The 23,681-nt window shown below is 35.4% G+C and overlaps 1 long non-coding RNA gene across 1 annotated transcript in view; it reads right to left on the bottom strand.

Annotated features, from left to right (window-relative positions):
- Positions 1-315: 315 nt before the first annotated feature.
- Positions 316-23,681, bottom strand: part of LOC116422300 — a 62,046-nt gene continuing 38,680 nt past the window's right edge. Inside the window, exon 2 of the long non-coding RNA XR_004232883.1 lies at positions 316-1,000. This is a non-coding gene — a long non-coding RNA (uncharacterized LOC116422300). The remainder of the gene's footprint in view (positions 1,001-23,681) is intronic.

Genomic DNA, 23,681 nt, shown 5'->3' with positions numbered 1-23,681 from the left:
CAAGTTTCTTTCAAGGTATCAGGTGAATTGAGCCTTCAAGGATCACTAAATAAATATTGACGATGATCTTGCATTGAATAATAGTAAAAGATTCATCCTAGAAAGTTCATAGCTTACCTTTCATATCTGAGTAAATGGTTTTTAAGTTCAACATTACACAAATCATTTTTATTTAAAATGCTAAATAAACCCAAATTCTTAGAATCCTTGTAAATAAGGGGTGCAGCTTTAAGATGCTTCAATAAAACTAATTAAAACAGTTTTTACTAAACTTCATTTACTTAAAACTTAAAAATAACATTTTTGACTTTTTTATAATAAAATTCATTCTGATAGAGGTAAACATAACAAATCATCTTTACACAACAAAATTATAGATGATCAATAAACCCATTTATTGTTTGGAAACTATTAGTACATAAACTTTTTTCCCTAGGGCTGACAAGGTAGATCCAGGAAACATTCAAATAGGACAATCAACAAGGGTCCCATAGGAAGGATGATCTTGATGCTCCTTCCTGTTTACCACAACTACTCTTGGAATTTTTCTGTGGGATGTGCTCTTTTGACATCACCAAAACATTTTTAATTTCCCTTATGCAAAGTCAAATTTTTGAGGTTAAAAATTGTCCTTAAGCCATATCTTGAGGTTCCTTCACAAGTCCTTCTAACCTTGGTGTAATGAGTCTATATCTTCTCTGTCTCTACACTGCAGTCTCAGTCATCGAAACATCCGATAAGGTCCTTCCCACTTCAAACCTTCCAAGATTTCAAAGGCACTCAATCTCCTGGAAGTGCAGACTCCCAAGGTGTTGTCTGGGTCAGCAGTTCTTGCTTCCTGGGTGATGAAAAGGATAAGGACACACTGCCAGGATATAATTCCTTAAAACTTTTTTTCAAGAGAGGGCATTTTTCCCTTTCCCTTCCTTATATGATAAGCCAAAAAATACCATCTCACAGGGGGAAAAACCCAGACCATTTCTGGGTACTGTTCTTATTTCTGTTAACAAAAAAATAGGCAAACATTTGTTTGGTCCAAAGCCATATGGTATCCAATATCAATTTAGTAATTTGTTTCTTAAGAACCTGATTCATTCTTTGTACTTTCACTGAAAAGAGCAGATGAACTTTAAAATTTTCTCCATTTTAACCCTTCTCAAGATAGCAGAACACAGGTGAAAGTGTCTATCCATCTTATCATATGGTCCTCTGTAAGCAAATACTTCAGTTGTCCCACTAGCATTCATTTCAGTAAAATCAAACTTGAACATTGGGGGCTAGGCTCCCGCAATCCCTCTGAAACTCCCTAACATCAATAAATTGTTTACTGTCATGAGTTTTCTCTGGTTTCTTATGGAGCAAAATAGGAATACTATTGAAAGTGGACACACATACTTTCCCTAGTCCATCCCTTTGTTACTGATTGTAATCTTATTTTCCCCCCAGTGATATAAAGTATTGTTTAAGACACAATCACATCCTCTACAATTATTAATTCTATATTATTATTATAAATTATTTATAATTATTATAAATAGGTAATTTTTTAAACCTTCTCTATTTCTGCTATTCATATTCTACCAAATGAGGGTACATTTTAACTCTACTTGATGGTTCAGCACCTTTAATTTCAATACCAATTGTATAATCAATTCTCTGCCTGACAATTTATTCCTCACCTCTGGGATTTACATCTCTCCTTTAATGTTTCCCATGTACAACAAGAGTGACTTCTATTATGGGTACACAGAAATCTTTTTCTTTGCTCCCCTATCATCCATGAATAATTCCTGAAATTCCTGAGTGAGGATCTCTGCACTCCAGCAACTCCTAAATATTTTTGTTCTACACAGTTATTTATATAATTGTAGCTTTTAACAAAACAATCTTAGAATTTTCATAAGTCAACAGCCAAATGGTCTTAGATGTAATTTCCTTTTCCCTCTCAAGCAAGGATGGAAATGCCTAATCTTCTAAAGTAACTTTATTGAAGGTTAGTTAGCAAAACTGATAACTTTTTAAAAACACATTTTCCACCTCCTGTTAGTTTTTCAGTTTCCTCTTTACTCACAAGCTCAAAGCTGTCCCCATGGGATAAGATCCCCTCTCCTTTCATGAAACAGGAGAGATAAGAACTTGCTGATTCTAATTTCTAAAAGGCCCCTATTCCCAGTTATCTGACATTTTACATTCCCTTCTCACATTTTCCAGGCCTTGAGCACCATCTCACACCAAGTCTGATGCAGAGAAATTTAGGATCCTGAGTCCAGATCGGGAGCCCTGACACCTGAGCAGCAGGATGCTTGAGCAAGTCTGAAAGAATTATTACTGTCATGAATTCCAGCAATTCAGCCTGATATTTCTCCAAGCCAGCAATACAGAGACCGAATTTCTTACTTCTCACAAGCTTGCTAACTTTTAACACAGAGCACAGGCTGCAAACCTGATCAGACACACACAGAAATCTATTTCCTTTTTTTTTTTTAACATACGATTTTAAGCCTGAAATACCCAGTTAGTCATGGGAGCACCCTCCCAATTTTTGTCCACTTTTTGGATTCTAATGAAGCCTGTTTCCCAGAAGATTATCCTCAAGGATTCCTTGGGGCCTGTTTTTTTTTACTTCATTATTGTTGCCCCATACCCACTCTCTGATGCTGAGTCTTGACATTTAATTTAACCTTAAACATTCACCTGAATCTTGTCCCTTCTGGCTCACAGGTTCTTGCCAGAAGGGATGCTCCATTCCTAAGCAGTCATCCTGATGCTCACCTGGCTCCCAGGCTCTCTCACATGTCTCTGGATTGCACATGCACAATTTACATGACTGGAATGACCGATTTTCTTTACTCTTTCACTTCTCTGGACAGTTTTGAACTCTTACTTCTGCTTCACCAAGTCTCTCCTTCTCTGGTCTTTCAACACACCAGTAGGTGACCCACTTTCCAGATCCGAGACCACCAAAGTCCAACGGGTCGCTTATCCCCAGTCTCAGAGAGAGAGAGAGAGATCTCTCCCTAGCCTAGGTGGGCTTCAAAATCCTGGAGGAAGCCCATAAGCTGTGTGGGTCAAGACCACAGACTCCAATAATCAAGGAGATTTATCAAGGTAAAAGCAGAAAGGAGTTTTATTAACTCCCCAGAAAGGATGTCTCCCTCCCAACAAGCAGCCAGGCAAGGAGAGGGGAACTACAGGAGGAGAGCACCAAGTCATAGACTGCCTGCCCCCAAGGCAGACAACCCCCTCCTCCTCCCCACTGGCATCCACCATCTCTCCAGTGACTTGGAAGGCAGGCTCACAATCTAAATGGGGAGAGCTATCCCAGATATAAAGAATAAGCAAAATTCAGCCACTTCTGCCACTACATCTCATAAAAGCATTCACAACTTTTGCTGATGTGGCAAAGTCTTGGGAAAACCCTTAAGGCTGGGGGGACTTCCTGGAGCTCAGATTTCTTCTCTTCTAAGTCAGACCATTTTTGGTAAATAAAACTGAGGGTTGTTTAACAAAACAAACAAACAAAAAAACCCTCAAACAAATTTACCCTAGGGCCTCTGAGAAGTAGTCCCTCATCATGCTCAATTGGCACCAAGAGGGAGTGCAGGGCTTGCCCGGCCTATAAATAGCAGGTGGGGGCCTGCTGCTCAGCCAGGAGTTGGCGCTAGCAGCAGTGGAGAGTTAGTTCTCTTTTTGCTCTGCAGAGGACTCCTGCTCTGCTTCTTCCCGGTCCATCTGTCTCCCTCTTCCGTTTTTCATTTCCCAACTTTTCTATTCCCCTTTTTCTCCCAGACCACTTCTTGCCCCTCCCCCCCATTTATGTATTATGTACAAAACTTATACATGTTTTTCACTTGGAAAATTGTTTCCCGTGTAAGATTTGCCATAAAAAGAAAAGATTGGGAAGGGGGAAAGTGAGGTGTCCAGCCTGACACCTTGGGAACCGCTGTTAGAATCTCTTTGAGGCATGACCCCAGGACAGAGATCTTCCTGTGGTCAAAACCTTTGTCTTTCCCACTTTTCTCTCTGTGTGGAAAACCAGGAGCCCCTGAAGGGGGATGGAATAGCCTAGTTTCTTAACCAGAACACTTGTGTCGACTGCATTAGAGTTTGTAAGAAAAATTTTTTTGCCCTCAAAATTGGAATCCCTTTTGAATTCGAAGTTTTCTCCTTCTGGGGCAAAATTCAAATTAAAAAACAGTCCAAGAAATGGAATAGCTTCGTAATGAAGTATTTCTACTTTTTTTATTTTGATATTTTCTGTACAACTCCCTGTTCTGCAAGTTACCTCTGCTAACTACAGCTTTCTGTATTTTAAATTGCTTACCAAACTAAAAATGTCTTAAATTACAGTGAGCATTTCCATACTTTAACCTCCTTCCATTAGTGTCTGTTTTATTGCTTTTGTCCACTTCATCCTAATTAAGGCTTACATTACCTTTTTTGAATTCTCAGGATATCATTGGCTATCTTAAGTGTGTATGTGTGTGTTTTTTAAGCTTTTGTGAATTTTAAAATAATACCTGGTTTCACTCTTCAGAATTACATAGAGGAAATATTCCCTCTACAGAAAAGTATAATAGAGATCTGGGGGAAGTCTGCAGCAACTCATAACATCATATAACATCATAATATAGATTTTTTTCTCCACATCAATTTTACAATGAGGAAGATGATAAAATATGGTAAAGCCTAAAACTTGATTGGTTTTCCTTCAAGTTGTGTTACTTTATGAAAATGAATTTTTGAAATAATTTTATAAAACTTAAAAAATATATTTTAGGGTGACATTTATATAAGTTCATGATATTTTTCACTTCAGTTTCCTAATATATCCTATTCTAATATAATTTCTTTGCCTCTTCAACATCCCAAAGCAAAAATGAATGTACAACATATAAACATATATATATATATAAACATATAAACATAAGGAAATATGTTTAAAGGAATGGTACGTATTTAACATATGCTAGATTGCATGTGGTCTGCATGTGGTCTGAGAAGCAGGGGAGGCGGTGAATGGAAGGGAGAAAAATTCGGTAACACAAAAGTTTTACAAAAATATAGAAAGCTATATATGTATTGGAAAAATAAAATACTATTTAAAAAATAAAACAAATGTATTTTTAAAAAATCAAAAAGAAAACAAGCCAACAAACAATCTGTTTGTATATTCCATGCCCCTTTCACACTCATTGCCCTCTATCCTTTTAAAGGAGAAAGAAAAATGGGGAGTTATTTTTCTTTCTTCCCTGGAGCCCAAGTTGGTGATATTTTTAAGGACTATTTTGTAATTTTGTAGGTTTAGTAAGATTGATTTTTGCCCTTTGAAGTTTTGATTTTAACACTTTTAATTTGATTTCATTGTCTTGCTTGAACTCTCACGTTTACAAAAGCTAACCCTACAGTGGATTTTCCTTTATTTCTAAAAAGGAAAATATAAAGATCCACTTGATTAAAAAAAAAAAAAAAGATAAAGACTAAAATGAATGTTTTCCCCACCATTTTCCTGAAAGGCACCACACCATCATAATCATGAATCTTTTGGGACTAGTTTGAATCAAATGATTCCCATACTTAAACATTATTATTTCTTGCCTGAATAATGCTCTTCTGGCTTTTGCTCACTTCTGTTTGGATCAGTTCATGGAATTCTTTACAGGTTTTTCTAAAAGCATCTATTTTAAGCACAGAAATATTCCATTACAATTATATATCACAACTTGTTCATTCCCAAATTGCTGAGAATCCTCTCAAATTCTTTGCCACCTCATAGGTTCTTTTCATATCTCTTTGGGATATAGATCTAGATGTGAGACTACTGGATAACAATAGCAAAATCATTTTTAGAGCCCTTTGACCATAATGATTCCAAATTTGTTACTGGAATGTTTAGATCAGTTTCTAACTCTACCAACATCAAGAACATGCAGGGGTCCTTGAACCATGGTCCATGGACCACTTAGAGGTTAATGGATCAAGGGATTCATTAACTTAGATAGGGGAGGAGATATATCAACACAACTTAACTTGTCAGTGAGATAACTTTCTATGAACCTCTGGTCTCAGTTTAGATAAAAACATTTGGAAATGTAGGCCATTTATAGAAAATGAAGATTTTGATTAAGTAGCTAATACTGATTATCTAGTTTAATTATTCATTTATACCATGCCATACTGATATCACATAATATAGTGGGTACCGAGACTTTTTTTTAAGTATCTCTACCTTGTATTATACAACCTATTTAAAAAAAATGTTGAGAAAATAAAGTTTCAGTGACAACTTAAAACTTATGACATATTATCATAGTAATTGGAAATATTTACAAATAATTAAGTTTGTTTATTGTAAGTTTTTGATTCATGTAGTATTCAGTGGTATTTGGTGAAAATTAATGTGCACATATTTGCTATGTAGGTAAGATGTCCCAAGTTATCTTTCCTTGTTTAATGTCTTATTGGATATGAAACTCAAGAGGATGCGAACTTTTTTCAGGGGAATGTTTTTTTTTTCCTTTTCACAAATTGTTTTTCAGAGAGTTGTTTTCTTTTTTCATTTCACTAAATATTTTGTAATGAATTTTCTGAATTCATTTCATTTCTCTTTCATTTTCCAAAACCCTCTTGCAAAGGTCTCATTTTCTGTTTATTTTTCTTCTAGCTCTCTTTTAAGATCCTTTTAAATTTCTTCTAGAAGCCTTGTGTGATGGGGATCAATTTATATATCACAACCCTTTGGGGCTTCATGTGGAGATGATCTGCTATTAATCTTAGCATTTTAAATCTGTTCATCTCTTTCACCATAAAAAGTATGGTCAGAGTTTTTTTTTTTTTTTTTTTTTTTTTATTTATTTTTTTTTTTTTTTTTCTTTTTTACTCTTTTTTTAAAAGTTCAGATTTGCTTTTAGGATAAGGGAGATTGTCCAAGCTTTTTCTACAAGTGGCAGTAGCTGCGCTGTGCTGACTTCCTTTGCTGGGTGTGTGTGGCCAAGTCCTGTGAAATTCTATTATTTCAGGGTTCATGTTTTACCTTTTGTGTTTGTGTTGGATGTTTTATAACTTCTCTGATGATCTACTGGTTTGCAACCAGGGAAGAGTGGACAACATTGCTGTAGATTCTTTCCTGTGGATTCTCTAATGTGCAGAGTTCACATCACCCCTGCTCTGTGTGATACCTGCACTGGCATCTGTGCTCAGCCTGCTTGCACTTGGCCCACCTCCCTCTGTGCCTGATTGAAACAGACCTTTTCTGTGGATCTTCAAAATTATCTTCTGCTGTTAATTTGATACATGCCCAATATTTATGGGTTCCACCAGTCCAAAGCTTATTCAGAGGCTGGATTTGCCAGTTAGTCTGAGGGTAGTGGGATGAGGTAAAAAAAAAAAAAACAAAACTGTGTCTTCTCCAGCATCTTAGCTCTCTGTCCCAGGATGTGAACTTTCCAAATAAACATGGATAGAGAAATATTGTGCCATTTGTCTAATTTTTAAAATTTTCATATGCCACATTTAATCAAAAATACTAAAAACCTACTTTACTTATAATAAGGCCTTGTGCTGGTAACTGGATAGAGGAAGAAAAAATAATGGTCCCTGAACTTAAAGAGCTTAAAATTATGTAAATAAGAACACAATGTGTACATAGATAAATAACTGAAAACAACTTTAAGTAGAAGAGAACACTACAAATTAAGGGGATAAGGAAAGGATATAGTACCTTAGTTTTTTAAGGGAAAATAGAAAATTTTTTATAAATTTTAAATCTTTTAGTCAATTAAAAATCTTTTCTCCTTCCTCCCCTCCTCCCACCAACTGAGAAAAGAAAATAAAGCCCTTATCACATATACAGTAAAATAAAACAAATTTCCATTTTGCCCTTGATGTGATTTTTGATTTCATTTCTTTAGAGACTGGCAGTTATGTACACCATTACTAGAAGGAATAGTGTTGTTACATATTTAACGCATATATCCCGATAACCTCTAAATGGTTATACATAAAGGACTTCTGGGGAAGGGAGAGATCAAGAAACTAAGGGAAACACAGAAGTTAATATATGACTTGTCACACAGGAAGATTCTAAGGGCACATTGAAACTCGGGGTCTCCTGACCCCCTGCCAGGAATTCTGCCTGCTGTTTCAGAGATGTGATAGCTGTACCAAATAGGTAAGAAGAAGAGCCATTCCTCAACAAATATATGGTCAAAGGATGCAAGTTAAATTACATCTAGGAGATACTCAAAATGACACACTTAATGTTTTACCTCACTCCTCAGATTTTCAGAAAAATGACAAGGCTTGGTGAGAAGACAAGAATTCCAATTAGCTTTTTAATGGGGTAGTGACTTGTAACTACTCTGGAGTGGAGTTATATTAAACTGGAGTGGAGTTATATTAAAGTTGCTAAACTAAATTTACCCTTTCTCCCTCAAAGAGTTGTAATAGACCAAAAAGTCCTATATGATACAAAAATATTTTTGAAACTATTATTGTTGCTCATCTGCTGTTGAGGATTATTTTATTACTTCCCTCTAGAATCTATATAGAGCATCAGAAAGTGATTTATCAAATGGTTTTTAATTGTTTCATGGAATGAACTTTTTAAAAAATGTAAATTCATTGTATATTAAAGTGATTTTTAAATTTTAAAGTGATTTTTTTAAATGTTATTTTTCAAAGAAAAGTTACTCGTGTCTTTCAGGGACTTGACAATATGAAAATTGCAACAGCCATAGCTGTGAATGCAGGAAAGCTGTGAATATATTTTATAATGGTTAAATTATTCTTAATTCTGATTACACTAAACAAAGCTTTGTAAAATATACTCCAGGTCACCAACAAGTGAAATGGTGTACTATCTCTTGTCTTGGTTTACTCTTTTTCTAAACCTCTGAATATTCAGATATTCTACTTCCCCTGTACCTAAGCAAATTGTTTCTTTCTGAAAGATTTTCCTTATCTCAGTCTTATCTCGCATTTTGCTTATGTATGTCTTATCCTCTGATTAGATTTGTAAGTTCCTTTAGGAATGATGCCATTTTTCATTTTACCATTCTTCACCCCTAGAGTATTTTATTGCACAAGTTATACATCCTAATTACATTTCCTTGAATGGTGTTGAAGTGACTTCTAGAATCATTGTTTTAAAAGTTAGTTCTATGGAACTTGCAACTTTATTGTTATAGAAGCAAGCTGTGAATGGTGGTTAGATTCACTGACTAAAACAGCCAATTTAACCTATAACGTGGCTGAGTGAATAGTATGAATACTTAGAGCTGCCTCTTAATTCTCAGAACATAACAACCATGCAGTCCAAGAACACATTTGAATGGGTCTGATTGGATGAAGTATTTCTCACTATTGTCCCAAGATCCCTGTTTCCAGAACTTAGGATCTTGGGGAGGTCATTTATCTCTGGAGGGAATGAACTTTGAACCTGGAGGCCTGGGGAAGTTACAGGAAGTGACATGACCTGTAGGAGGCGTAGCCTTGATGACCAAAACTTCGGTCAAAGAATTATTTATATCCTTTTGGTCTATCAATGAGAAGGCTCAAGTCTTTTGCTTTTAAACCCTGGACAAGCCAGAAGCTGGTCAGGTTCCAGGAGGACTATGGTACTAGTTGGTCTGGCTCCCAGGTGTGTCTGGGCCTCTTTCTGCAGGGAATAAATGCTTTCTCTTTGTACCTGATGATGTCTCTGATTAGGTAATTGGGAAGGGAGTCTTGCCCCCAACCTGTTCCCCACAGTTTATGGGGGCTCATACAGGATCTGTGGCTTCCCAGAGAGTTGCCTGGGATCCTGATTGAAGCTGTAGGTGCCAGGCTGGGTTCTCTGATCAGACTCTCAGCCTCTCTCTCTATGAAGAATGGGCTAGGAGATGAAGACACTCAGATACAAACAGAAGGCACACAAGTCTTCGAAAGATGAAACTCAGGTCAGAGGTCAGGTAACTTATGCATGTGATCCTAGGAAGGCACTATCTGTGTATGCCAGAACCTCCTTGTAGGCCTGGGATCATCAAGTCTTGGGTAGTCAGATTAAAGAAATTGAAGAGCCAATTAAGGAGTTCTGTTAATGGTGATGCAGAGTAGGGATCTTCAATGTTTGTTTGCCTAGGAAGGTAAGCATCTTCTGACCCCTGTCTGCCAAGCCACCTGGGAGGGGAGGAGTCAACTGTGCTTTTGCTGGAGACCAGGGGTGAGATTGCATGCTCTGAGAGGGCAGTCAACTCAAATCTGAGCAAAAGGAAAAAAAGATGCACTTAGGGATTTCTGTGGTTTGTGGGAAAGTGGGGGAGGATGGTCTCTTCCATGTGATTTTGTCTGTGTGTGCCTTTGTGCAGAATGTCTTTGTCATGTTTGTTGTGTGAGCTAGAACTTGTTAGGAAAGAAAAAGAAAAAGAAAGATCACAGCTTTTCTGACTCTATCTCTGGCCAAAGTTGGAGCTTCCATTGGAATAATAATATATGGGCCAGAGGAGAAAAAACTGTGCTGTTTAGTGAAATTCATTATTTGAATATGATATAAGCAGTTTTATATTATTAGAATTTAAAGCTGTATTTGATTGGATTTTAAGTTAAAATATAGGTTATTAAAACAAAATGTATTAGCTTACTTTGGGGAGAGTCATGTTATCTCCCTACTTAGATAGTATGTTGCTTTCTAAGTATTGGGTAATGTACCAAACTATGAGTTATGCCTTAAAAATGTGTCAGCTCTGTTGGGTATATGGATAAGTTTTATGAAATTTGGTTCAAAGTTATTTGCGAATCTTGGAATTTTAAAGTTTAATAAAAAAGTTATTTAAAGACAATGGACAAGAGATTGTTTGCCAAAGCAATGAATAGTTTAAATGGAGCATCTAAGTCAGAAGAGTTATTGGTTTGGGGTATAGGTTGGAGAAAGGTTTGAGCAAAGTAGGCATTGAGAGGAGAGAGAGATGGGACAGGAAGGATGGTGTGAGAAGAAGAAAGAGAAAATGGCTTTCAGAAATAGGAACAAAAAGCACAATAATGCATTTGCCATTTGCCATGGGAAAGAAGATGCCCCTTGAGGTTGGGGCCTGTCTTTAGCTGGCAGATTGGATCCTGTGAGAAGTTGGAATCAGGAAGCATGGTGACTTAGTTCGAGAAGGGCAACCACATTTCAGAAAGGGGCCTTGTCAGGTGACATTCTAATTAATCCCCCTCTCCCCCATTAAGTATGGTGGCTTTTTAACAAGCTGCAGCTCCTTGCTGGTTCAAACATTAATTGCTTCTACTGTTTAAAAGGAACAACCTACATTTACATGGAGTATTATTAATAACAATGTTTAATTTTATTTTCAAGTCTACTTGGCTGCCCTAAGAGTTTATTGGAATTGTAAATTTTCAGAAAGCAATTTATTTCTATAAAATATCCATCTATCTTCACAGGAAATTATTTAATATTATAAGTGCATAATCACCTCCTTATTAAAGGAATATGGTTAAAAAAAAAAACCTAGAGCAGAATTTTAATTTTAATCTTATTTGATAATTTGATGAGGTTTATTTCCAAAAAATTAAATGTTTTTGAAAATGAAGAGAGAATAAATGTTAAAACAAACTTTCTTTTATGTGGAAATAGGATGGACAATATGCAATTCACAATTTTTCTCTGTATTGGGTGTTTTAAAAGCAAAATGATAACTGCTGTAGGAGATAAAATCTTTTCAGACTGCAGCTAATATTTATTTGGAGTTTTAAATTCAGGTATGACTTGGCTGGATAGATCACCAAATTAGTGCTCCACCATATGAAAGGAATATGCCACAAGCTACTCAGAAGAAGCTGTTACAAATGGAAGGTAACATCTGGGAATGAATTAGAAGGATGATCTTGGGACTCTGCTAAGGAAGAATCCTTCTGACTCAATTTCCCAGTCGTCTTCTTTTGAATGAGAACCCCCTTGATTATTCCTGAGTCTGGTTTAAGGTGGGGAATAGTTAAAAGAAAATTAGGACAGTTACCCAAAGAGAAACTGCCTTGAACGAATCATTTCCCTTTTTTTTCCTCTTACTGCAAATGTTTGTAATCAGAGCGAGTGATCAGTGGAAGACATAAAACACAATACAAGTGTATAAATATTTTAATTTGTATTGTTGAAGGACTTTCTGGTTGCTGCTATTATATCTTTTAACTTTTACTTGCTGGGGCTAGAGTTTATCTAAAGGCTTACTTTGACCAAGGACTTGGGGGCCACTCCCACTTTGCCTTTTGTTTTTTGAGAGAAAGCAGGCAATCCCATCTGTGTCCTGATTAGGCTAAGGTTTTATAGAACACTAAAAGTTAAACTAATCTGCCTAGAAGTCTTTTACATGTTGATGAAGACTAGGTTATGTCCTTGGGGTCTCTGGAACCCCAATCTTAGACCCCTGACTTATCTATACTGTCTTCAAATGCATGTTTTGAATGTTTTGCATGATTGTGGAGGGGCTATATGGAAAGAGAATTTTTGACACCCAAATAATTCCTCATTAAGCATGCAGAGAAAATGATTACTGCCAGTTATCCATGGACCTAGAGAGGTTTGTTTCTTAAATGAAGGAGAATACACTTCCAGACTGAAGCGAAAGCAGGCTTATAGATCAGCTGCCCATGTTGCTGAGAGTTTGCCCCTGACCATGGCAACTTGAATTCCCTGACTCCTGCATTCCCTCAATTTACTTCCCAGGCAAGTAAATTTTGAAAAGGGCCTGCACATGTGCCCCTTGCAGGGACTTCCAAACTGCTTTCCATTTTGTTAACACCTGTAAAAAACCTTGGTAAAAACCTTAGCGTCTTTGTGGGAGAGAGAGCATACTCACTGAAGTGAAGAGCACATGTTTTGCCCATTGCACCTACTCCTTTGAGGAAATAAAAGCAAGAATTTGGAAAAAACATTCTTTGGTATCCTAGGAAAGCTGTTTGGGTGAGAAGCGTTTTTCAAAAGTCTCTTTTACCCCCCACAGCCAGTTCTTATGGGTGGGTTCCTGGTTACTGTACTTGGTAACCTCTTTATTAACTCTACCTTTGTTTATTCTTTCTCCTTTACTCATATTTAGTCCTTGTATTTTAAGATATTTGCTTGTGAGAGTTACTTCTTCCAGACTCTGAGCCATGAGAATTCTTCTTGGTCATCCTGAAATCACTGAGACGTTCTGACACATTCAGTACCGGACACTGCACCCGCTGCTGTGTGCCCCACCTACAACTCCTCCATCTCCCTTCAGTCAGGTTCCCACTGGATGGGGCCAGCTTCCACACCCTTCAGCCTGAAGCAGTTCCAGAAGATGAGACCTTCGTCCTTTAACCCCTTAAATAGAGTCTGGGTCTGGACTTGAGAAAGGAGGAAGTATATTGGGGTGAGAAATCTTCAAACTGATGAAAAGTGAGAGAGACTGAACAAGTGACTGGATGAAGTATTTCTCAGTATTGTCCCACATGATCCCTGTTTGCAGAACCAGGACTTTGGGAAGGTCATTGGATCTCAGGAGGAATGAACTTAACCTGGAGATACAGAGTTGCAGGAAGTGAAGCCTGTGGAGGCAGCCAGCATTGGTGATCATTGGTCAAAAGATGATTATGTCCTTGTCTATCAGTAGGAAGGCCAGTCTTTTACTTTTAAACCCTGGACAAGCCAGAAGCTGGCCAGGTTCCAGGAGTCCATGGTGGTTGTTGGGATGGCTCCCAGGTGTGTCTGGGTCTCTTCCTGTAGGGATTAAATAAATGCTTTCTCTCTGTACCTGATGATGTCTGATAAGTTAATTGGGAAGGGGAGGTCTTGCACCTAATCTGTCCCACACACATTGGTGGGGGGGAAAAAGAGTAGAAAGCTGTATAAGATAATTTCTTAGTTTTTCAAAGTAACCATTAATCTATCCTGAGCCTTTGCATTTTAGGGGGGGTTAAGCTGACTCTTGCTTTCCCTTTTCCCTGAGGTTATATCCTCCCCCCTCCTACAGATGCACCCTTTTGATAAGATTGTGAAAAATACAGTGATTGATGATTTAGCATGATTATCTTACACAAAGGTGTTTAATAATAGCATTTATTTATTGAAGTGTAATCTTAAAACACTTAAAATATTTTTCTTATCTACAATACTCGGTGTTTTGGAAAACACTGGCATGATGGAAGAGCACTGAAGATTGGATTCAGTAAAGTGGTTTTGAGTTCATAGTTTTCCTACCAACTCATAGCTTTGGATAAGTCACTGAACCTTCATTCTAATTTGTAAAATGAGGGAATTGGACTAAATGTTCTCTAAAATGACTTCTAGCTCTTAAGATTCTGTGAGTCTATAATAATACCTTTCCTTGGGTATTTGATGTTTTCTGCTATCCCAAGTCATCCCACTTCATGGTCACTACTTCTAATCAAACTTTCTATTCTTTTTATGCACTTAAAACTGGAAAATTATGCAATTAGATGAGTGAATTTATTTGTAATGGTGAGATAGAATTTGTAGCAAAATAGTGTTGGATTTGGAAGCCTGGTTTAATACAGTTTTAAACAGTTGCTAATGTGAAAAGATGTTTACTTTTATTTTTCTCCTATGTAAAATGGTGTTTGTTGTAAGGAAAATACTTTGAAAATTTCAGTGTCTCTCCTGAATCTGTCATTTCTGGGCTAACACCACGACTTAAATATTCAAGGTCAATCCTTTTATCCTCTCATTTATTTCTTTTTACCCCCTTTCCCTGCTTCTCATTTCCCCTTTTCAAAACTCAGGAAAATGCCAGGTCCTTATATCTTCTAAAATCACACACACACACAAAAGCCATAATGATAAATATAATTTTAAGTTCTATATGCCATAGACTGAATTATGTATTTTTAAAAGTTTATCCTATTTAAGTATGGTCCATTTAATTAGAACTTTTTCTAAAATAAATTAAGAAAAAGAGAAAGAAAGATAGCGAGAGAGAAAGAAAAAAAGAAAGAAAATTATAAAGGCAATAATGCACCCTGGAAGTTTCCCTTTAGTCAGTCAACCACTAAATATGAATGTAAGCCATCTATTACGTGCCAGGTTTTATGCTGCTAATTTCAAGAGATACAAAGGCATCCAAAAAACAGTCCCTATAAAATTAAAACTATATAAACCAGATATATTCAAGAACTGATTGGAAACTGTCAGAGGGAAGTTGTAATTCATTTCTCAATGATCATTTTTATGTCTCCTCTGTTTTCCCTCAATGCATTTTCATATAACTGTCCAAAACGCAAATAATTAAATTGTGAAGATCTATTTTAAAGCTTTTCCTCTGATTGTAAATTTATTTCTTTTAATGAAAAAGTAAATTGGTGTTTTGTTTCAATTATTAGTGTACTTAAAAATAATCCAGTTATTTGATCATCAACTGTTTTCAATAATGCTAAAAAAGAAATAGATAGTCTTTTAAGTATTCTAAAAAAATTAAAGATTGTATTTAATGTTAACAAGAAAGAATAAGTTCTTTATCCATCAAATAACTATACCACAGTTATCATTTTTTATGTAAAATATAGATGTTGAATACAAAATTATTCAGGTTTTAGTCAAAGTTAATTATTTTGCTTAAATCTTTTATTTTTTTCTAAGTACATGTAAAGATATCTTTCAACATTCATTTTTTTATTTTCTTTTTTTTTTAAATTATAGCTTTTTATTTACAATTTATATGCATGGGTAATTTTACAGTATTGAAAATTGCCAAACCTTTTGTTCCAATTTTTCCCCTCCTTCCACACCCCCCACCTTTCCCCTAGATGGCAGGATGACCCGTACATATAAAATATATTAAAGTATAAATTAAATACAAAATAAGTTTACATGTGTAAACTGTTACTTTGCTTTACAAAAAGAATCAGACTCTGAAATATTGTACAATTAGCTTATGAAGGAAATTAAAAAAAAATGCAGGCAGGCAAAATAGAGGGAAGAATTCAATGTAATGGTTCTTAGTAATCACCCAGAGTTATTTTATGGTGCCAGCTGGGATTCAGTTCATTGCCGCCACTTAAGAACTGATTTGGTTTATCTCATTGCTGAAGATGACCAGGTCCATCAATTGATCATCATATAGTATTGTTGTTGGAGAAGTATATATATATAATGATCTCCTGGTACATATTTCACTCGGTGTTCATATAATCTCTACATACATTTAAATTGGTCATTTGCCACGAACAATAATATTCATATACCACAATTTATTAAGCCATTTCCAAATTGATGGGCACCTACTCAGTTTCTAGCCACTACAAAAGCGCCACAAACATTCTTGCACATACAGGTCCCTTTCCCTTCTTTACGATCTCTTTGGATATGGCCAGTAGTAACACTGTGGTCAAAGGTATACACAGTTTGATAACCTTTTGACCATAAGTTTCCAAATTGCTTTCCAGAATGACTGGATGTATTCACAATTCCACCAACAATATGAACATCCCTGTTTTCCCATCTCCTCCAACATTTCTGCCTTACCTTTCCTATTATTCTAGCCAGTCTAACAGGTGTGTGATGTATCTCAGGGTTTGTCTTTAATTTTCAGTTAATAATGACTTGGAGCATCTTCATATGGCTGAAATAGTTTTAATTTCTTTGTCTGAAAATTGTCTATTCCTTATCCTTTGACCATTTATTAATTGGAGGGCCGATCAACATTCATTTCTTTTAAAGATTGGGTTTTGATTTTTTTCAACATATCCCCCAAGATAGTGGATAATTGGATATATACTATGCCAGATCATCAGATTTAATGTATTCCATAATGATAACTTGTGAAGAAGAATCAGAACAAAGGCAAATACAAAAATACAGTATTTTGTCTGCTACCAGTAAAAGTGTCTGCTTTGTTCTGCCAGTCCATGGTTACTCTCTGGGTAGATGGCAATTCCATCTCAAGTCTTTTGAAATTGTCTTGGATCACTTATTACAAAGATTAACTTATGTGGTAGTCATCTTACAATATTGCTCTTATTGTGTACAGTATTACACTTCTGCTCAGTTCATTTAGAATTTACTCCTGGGAGAGAAGGGCACTTGGAAACTAAGGTCTCTTAGAGCTTATCATGGTTAACATTGGTATTTCCCCTTAGTGGTTTTACCCTTTATAAACCCTCTACCAACTGTTTGGAGATACTTAGTTTGGGTTTTCCCCAGCAGTTTATCAGCTGTCAAATTCATACTTAAAATTATGCGAATTCTCTGCATCTATATCTTGGAACAGCAGCTCCACTGCCATTGAAGTGTTTATGATGTACAAGCCTTTTGTGTAGTTCAAAAATATTTGGTCTTTTCATATTTTAACCCCAAACTCTACTTTCCAAAGTCCTACCCCTATTAGCTTCTTGTTTAAATTAGTTCATGAGTATTTTTTTTTTTTATTTAATAGCCTTTAATTTACAGGATATATACATGGGTAACTTTACAGCATTAACAATTGCCAAACCCCTTGTTCCAACTTTTCTCTTTTTACCCCCTCCCTAAATGGCAGGATGACCAGTAGATGTTAAATATATTAAAATATAACTTAGATACCACAATAAATACATGGTAAGCATTATTTGCTGTACAAAAGATCAGACTCTGAATTATTGTACAATTAGCATGAAGGAAATCAAAGATGCGTGTGTATAAATATGGGGACTAGAATTCAATGTAATGGTTTTAGTCTCTCCCAGGTTCTCCCTCTGGGCATAGCTAGTTCAGTTCTGCTGCTCCACTAAATGATTTGGTCGATCTAGATTTGCTGGGGATGGCCCGATCCATCAGGATGGTCATCATCCAGCATTGTTATTGAAGTATATAATGATCTCCTGGTCCTGCTCACCTCACTCCAACGTGGTTATTTAAGTCTCTCAGGCCTTTCGAAATCATCCCGTTGGTACTTCTTACAGAACAGCCAATATTCCATAATTTTCATATACCACAGATTTATTCAGCCATTCTCCAACTGATGGACATCATCCAGCCTCCAGTTTCTAGCCACTACAAAAGGGCTGCCACAACACCCACGTGCACACAGGTCCCTTCCCTTCTTCACAATCTCTTTGGGATGATCCCAGCGACAACATAACACAGATCCAAGGTATGCACAGTTTGATAACTTTTTGAGCATAGTTCAAATTACTCTCCAAAATGGTTGGATTAGATTTCACCAACTCCACCAACAATGAATCAATGTCCAATTTTCCCATCCCCTCCAACAATCATCATTATTTTTTCCTGTCATCTTATGATTGACAGGTGTGTAGTGGTATCGAGTTGTCTTAATTTGCATTTCTCTGATTAATGTGACTTGGGAATACTTTTTGTATGACTAGAAATAGTTTCAATTTCTTCATCTGAGAATTGTGTTCATCCAACTTTGACCATTTTCAATTCAGAGAATGGCTTGATTTTTATAAATTAGAGTTAATTCTCTATATATTTTGGAAATGAGGCCTTTATCAGAACCTTTGACTGTAAAAATATTTTTCCCCAGTTTATTTGCTTCCCTTCTAATCTTGTCTGCATTAGTTTGTTTGTACAAAAAGCTTTTCAGTTTGGTATAATCAGAAATTTTCTATTTTGTGATCCAGTATTGATCTCTAGTTCTGCTGGTCTTAAAAACCTTCCCCTTCCACAGGTCTGAGGTAAAACTATCCTATGTTCCTCTAATTTATTGTCAATTTCATTCTTTATGCCTAGGTCATGAACCCATTTTGACCTTATCTTGGTGTACAGCGTTAAGTATGGATCAATGCCTAGTTTCTGCCATATTAGTTTCCCAATTTTTAGCAATTTTATCAAACAGTAAGTTCTTATCCCAAAAACTGGGATCTTTGGGTTTGTCAAGAACTAGGTTGCTATATGTTGTTGACTGTTTTATCCATGGTTCATCTATTCCTGATCAACTAATCTATTCTTAGCCAATACCAAATAGTTTTATTAACTGCTGCTCTATAGTATAGTTTTTAGATCTGGTACAGCTAAATACCATCATTTTGATTTTTCATTAATTCATAGAAATTCTTGACCTTTTGTTTTCCATATGAACTTTGTTGTTATTTTTCTAGGTCATTAAAATAGTTTTTGGGAGTCTGATTGGTATGGCGCTAAATAAATGGATTGGTATCATCTTTATTATTATATTTGCTCCAAGAGCATTAGTTCATGAGTATTAACATGTTAATGTAGTTTGCAGGATCTTATTGAAATCTTTGTACAATTTATCTGTTTCCTTATTCTCTGCAATACAAGTTCATGAATAAAACGAGTTATTTTCATGACTTTTTTTTGCTAATGCTCATCATGAACACAGAGAAGCATAATGACCAAATGTTTGATTCTTTGCATTTAAACTGTGTATAATATATTTCTGAAGAACTCTAAATTCAGTCAAAAATAGTACTATTTTCATTTGAAGTTTTAAATAGATAAATTCATCCCACAATCCACATATACGTCGTATTTTATTTATTATTTAAGGCAAAAACAAAGAAAAAGTGTTTAGAATTTCCAGAAATTTGTTAAATTAGAGTTTGTTTTTTAAATCACGTTATTGCATTGAAAGATTTAAGTATTATGGTTTCCACTTTCAAGTTTCTGTTCATGACATCATTTTAATTTGGATAGGTGAATGCAGTATGTGGATTAAGCTGTATTAAATTTAATTAATGTAAAGTAACTACTCTTGTTACATGTTTCTACAATCAATTCTACACCCTGATTTTGGAGAAAAATACCTTCAGATGACATTTAAATCATTTCCCCAATACTAATTTCAACGAAGGTTCCACACTTTTTGCCACTTAGACTTTTCTTTGCCAAAAGAAGCTGACAATTTTTATCTTCCTCCACCAGTGCCTACCAAAAAAGCAATGATATATTGCAAAGGAAATTATAAATTAAACATAAGTCTAATACAAAAGCATAGTTAGGAAAGAATTTATTTGGTATATTATGATTAATCCTGGTCACCTTAAAAGTAATGCTCAAAATATTTTAGTCGAGTTTGTTTGATATTATGCCTTTCTCTTGTTAATGGGTATGACTAGCCACAATTTTAGCTCTTTAATCTATTAATTTGCTACAAATGAATGTGTGTATGTGTCTGCTTGTCATATATGAATGTCTGTATAGGCATTCAAATATAGATTTTCATAATAAAAAGTGTTAGCTGATTCTTCCGTGGTCCCTCATCATGCTCAATTGACACAAGGGGGAGGGCAGGACTTGACCTGCCTATAAATAGCAGGTGGGGGCCTGCTGCTCAATGAGGAGTTGGCGCTAGCAGCAGTGGAGTTAGTTCTCTTTTTGCTCTGCAGAGGACTCCTGCTCTGCTTCTTCAGTCCATCTGTCTCCCTCTTTACCGTTTTCATTTCCCAACTTTTCTATTCCCCTTTTCTCCAGACCACTTCTTGCCCCTCCCCCATTTTATGTGTTATGTACAAAACTTATACATGTTTTCACTTGGAAAAGAATTGTTTCCCGTGTAGATTTGCCACAAAAAGAAAAGATTGGGAAGGGGAGAGAGTAGAGAGGTGTCCAGCCTGACACCTTGGGAACCGCTATTAGAATCTCTTTGAGGCATGACCCCCAGGACAGAGATCTTCCTGTGGTCCAAAACCTTTACTCTTTCCCTTTCTCTCTCTGTGTGGAAAACCAGGAGCCCCTAAGAAGAGGGGGATGGAATAGCCCTAGTTTCTTAACCCAGAACACTTGTGTCGACTGCATTAGGTTGTAAGAAAAAATTTTTTGCCCTCAAAATTGGAATCCCTTTTGAATTCGAAGTTTTCTCCTTCTGGGCCAAATTCAAATTAAAACAGTCCAAGAAATGGAATAGCTTGTAATGAAGTATTTCTACTTTTTATTTTGATATTTTCTGTACAACTCCTATTCTACAAGATTACCTCTACTAACTTTAGCTTTCTGTATTTTAAGTTGCTTACCAAACAAAAATGTCTTAAATTACAGTGAGCATTTCCATACTTTAACCTCCTTCCATTAGTGTCTGTTTTATTGCTTTTGTCCACTTCATCCTAATTAAGGCTTACATTACCTTTTTTGAATTCTCAGGATATCATTGGCTATCTTAAGTGTGTATGTGTGTGTTTTTTAAGCTTTTGTGAATTTTAAAATAATACCTGGTTTCACTCTTCAGAATTACCTAGAGGAAATATTCCCTCTACAGAAAAGTATAATAGAGATCTGGAGGAAGTCTGCAGCAACTCATAACATCATATAACATCATAATGTAGATTTTTCTCTCCACATCAATTTTACAATGAGGAAGATGATAAAATATGGTAAAGCCTAAAACTTGATTGGTTTTCCTTCAAGTTGTATTACTTTATGAAAATGAATTTTTGAAATAATTTTATAAAACTTAAGAAAAATATATTTTAGGTTGACATTTATATAAGTTCATGATAGTTTTTCACTTCAGTTTCCTAACAGATCCTATTCTAATATAATTTCTTTGCCTCTTCAACATCCCAAAGCAAAAATGAATGTACAACATATAAACATATATATATATATAAACATATAAACATAAGGAAATATGTTTAAAGGAATGGTACGTATTTAACCTATGCTAGACTGCATGTGGTCTGCATGTGATGTGGTCTGAGAAGCAGGGGAGGAGGTGAATGAAAGGGAGAAAAATTCGGTAACACAAAAGTTTTACAAAAATATAGATAACTATATATGTATTGGAAAAATAAAATACTATTTAAAAAATTAAACAAATGTATTTTTAAAAAATCAAAAAGAAAACAAGCCAACAAACCATCTGTTTGTACATGCCATGCCCCTTTCACACTCATTGCCCTCTATCCTTTTAAAGGAGAAAGAAAAATGGGGAGTTATTTTTCTTTCTTCCCTGGAGCCCAAGTTGGTGATATTTTTAAGGACTATTTTGTAATTTTGTAGGTTTAGTAAGATTGATTTTTGCCCTTTGAAGTTTTGATTTTAACACTTTTAATTTGATTTCGTCTTGCTTGAACTCTCACGTTTACAAAAGCTAACCCTACAGTGGATTTTCCTTTATTTCTAAAAAGGAAAATATAAAGATCCACTTGATTAAAAAAAAAAAAAAAGATAAAGACTAAAATGAATGTTTTCCCCACCATTTTCCTGAAAGGCACCACACCATCATAATCATGAATCTTTTGGGACTAGTTTGAATCAAATGATTCCCATACTTAAACATTATTATTTCTTGCCTATATAATGCTCTTCTGGTTTTGCTCACTTCTGCTTGGATCAGTTCATGGAATTCTTTACAGGTTTTTCTAAAAGCATCTTTTTTTAAGCACAGAAATATTCCATTACAATTATATATCACAACTTGTTCATTCCCAAATTGCTGAGAATCCTCTCAAATTCTTTGCCACCTCATAGGTTCTTTTCATATCTCTTTGGGATATAGATCTAGATGTGAGACTACTGGATAACAATAGCAAAATCATTTTTAGAGCCCTTTGACCATGGTTCCAAATTTATCACTGGAATGTTTAGATCAGTTTCTAAATACACCAACATTAAGAGCAGAGGTCCTTGAACCATGGTCCATAGACCACTTAGAGGTTAATGGATCAAGGGATTCATTAACTTAGATAGGGGAGGAGATATATCAACACAACTTAACTTGTCAGTGAGATAACTTTCTATGAACCTCTGGTCTCAGTTTAGATAAAAACATTTGGAAATGTAGGCCATTTATAGAAAATGAAGATTTTGATTAAGTAGCTAATACTGATTATCTAGTTTAATTATTCATTTATACCATGCCATACTGATATCACATAATATAGTGGGTACCGAGACTTTTTTTTAAGTATCTCTACCTTGTATTATACAACCTATTTAAAAAAAATGTTGAGAAAATAAAGTTTAAGTGACAACTTAAAACTTATGACATATTATCATAGTAATTGGAAATATTTACAAATAATTAAGTTTGTTTATTGTAAGTTTTTGATTCATGTAGTATTCACTGGTATTTGGTGAAAATTAATGTGCACATATTTGCTATGTAGGTAAGATGTCCCAAGTTATCTTTCCTTGTTTAATGTCTTATTGGATATGAAACTCAAGAGGATGCGAACTTTTTTCAGGGGAATGTTTTTTTTTTCCTTTTCACAAATTGTTTTTCAGAGAGTTGTTTTCTTTTTTCATTTCACTAAATATTTTGTAATGAATTTTCTGAATTCATTTCATTTCTCTTTCATTTTCCAAAACCCTCTTGCAAAGGTCTCATTTTCTGTTTATTTTTCTTCTAGCTCTCTTTTAAGATCCTTTTAAATTTCTTCTAGAAGCCTTGTGTGATGGGGATCAATTTATATATCACAACCCTTTGGGGCTTCATGTGGAGATGATCTGCTATTAATCTTAGCATTTTAAATCTGTTCATCTCTTTCACCATAAAAACTATGGTGAGTTTTTTTTTTTTTTTTTTTTTTTTTTTTTTTTTTTTCTTTTTTACTCTTTTTTTAAAAGTTCAGATCTGCTTTTAGGACAAGGGAGATTGTCCAAGCTTTTTCTACAAGTGGCAGCAGCTGCGCTGTGCTGACTTCCTGTGCTGGGTGGCTGTGGCCAAGTCCTGTGAAATTCTATTATTTTAGGGTTCATGTTTTACCTTTTGTGTTTGTGTTGGATGTTTTATAACTTCTCTGATGATCTACTGGTTTCCAACCAGGGA

Source organism: Sarcophilus harrisii, chromosome 3 (genome assembly GCF_902635505.1).
Source record: "Sarcophilus harrisii chromosome 3, mSarHar1.11, whole genome shotgun sequence".
Classification (NCBI taxonomy): Eukaryota; Metazoa; Chordata; class Mammalia; order Dasyuromorphia; family Dasyuridae; genus Sarcophilus; species Sarcophilus harrisii.
Note: the sequence above shows the minus strand (reverse complement) of the source record. Positions and strands in the feature narration are given on the sequence as shown.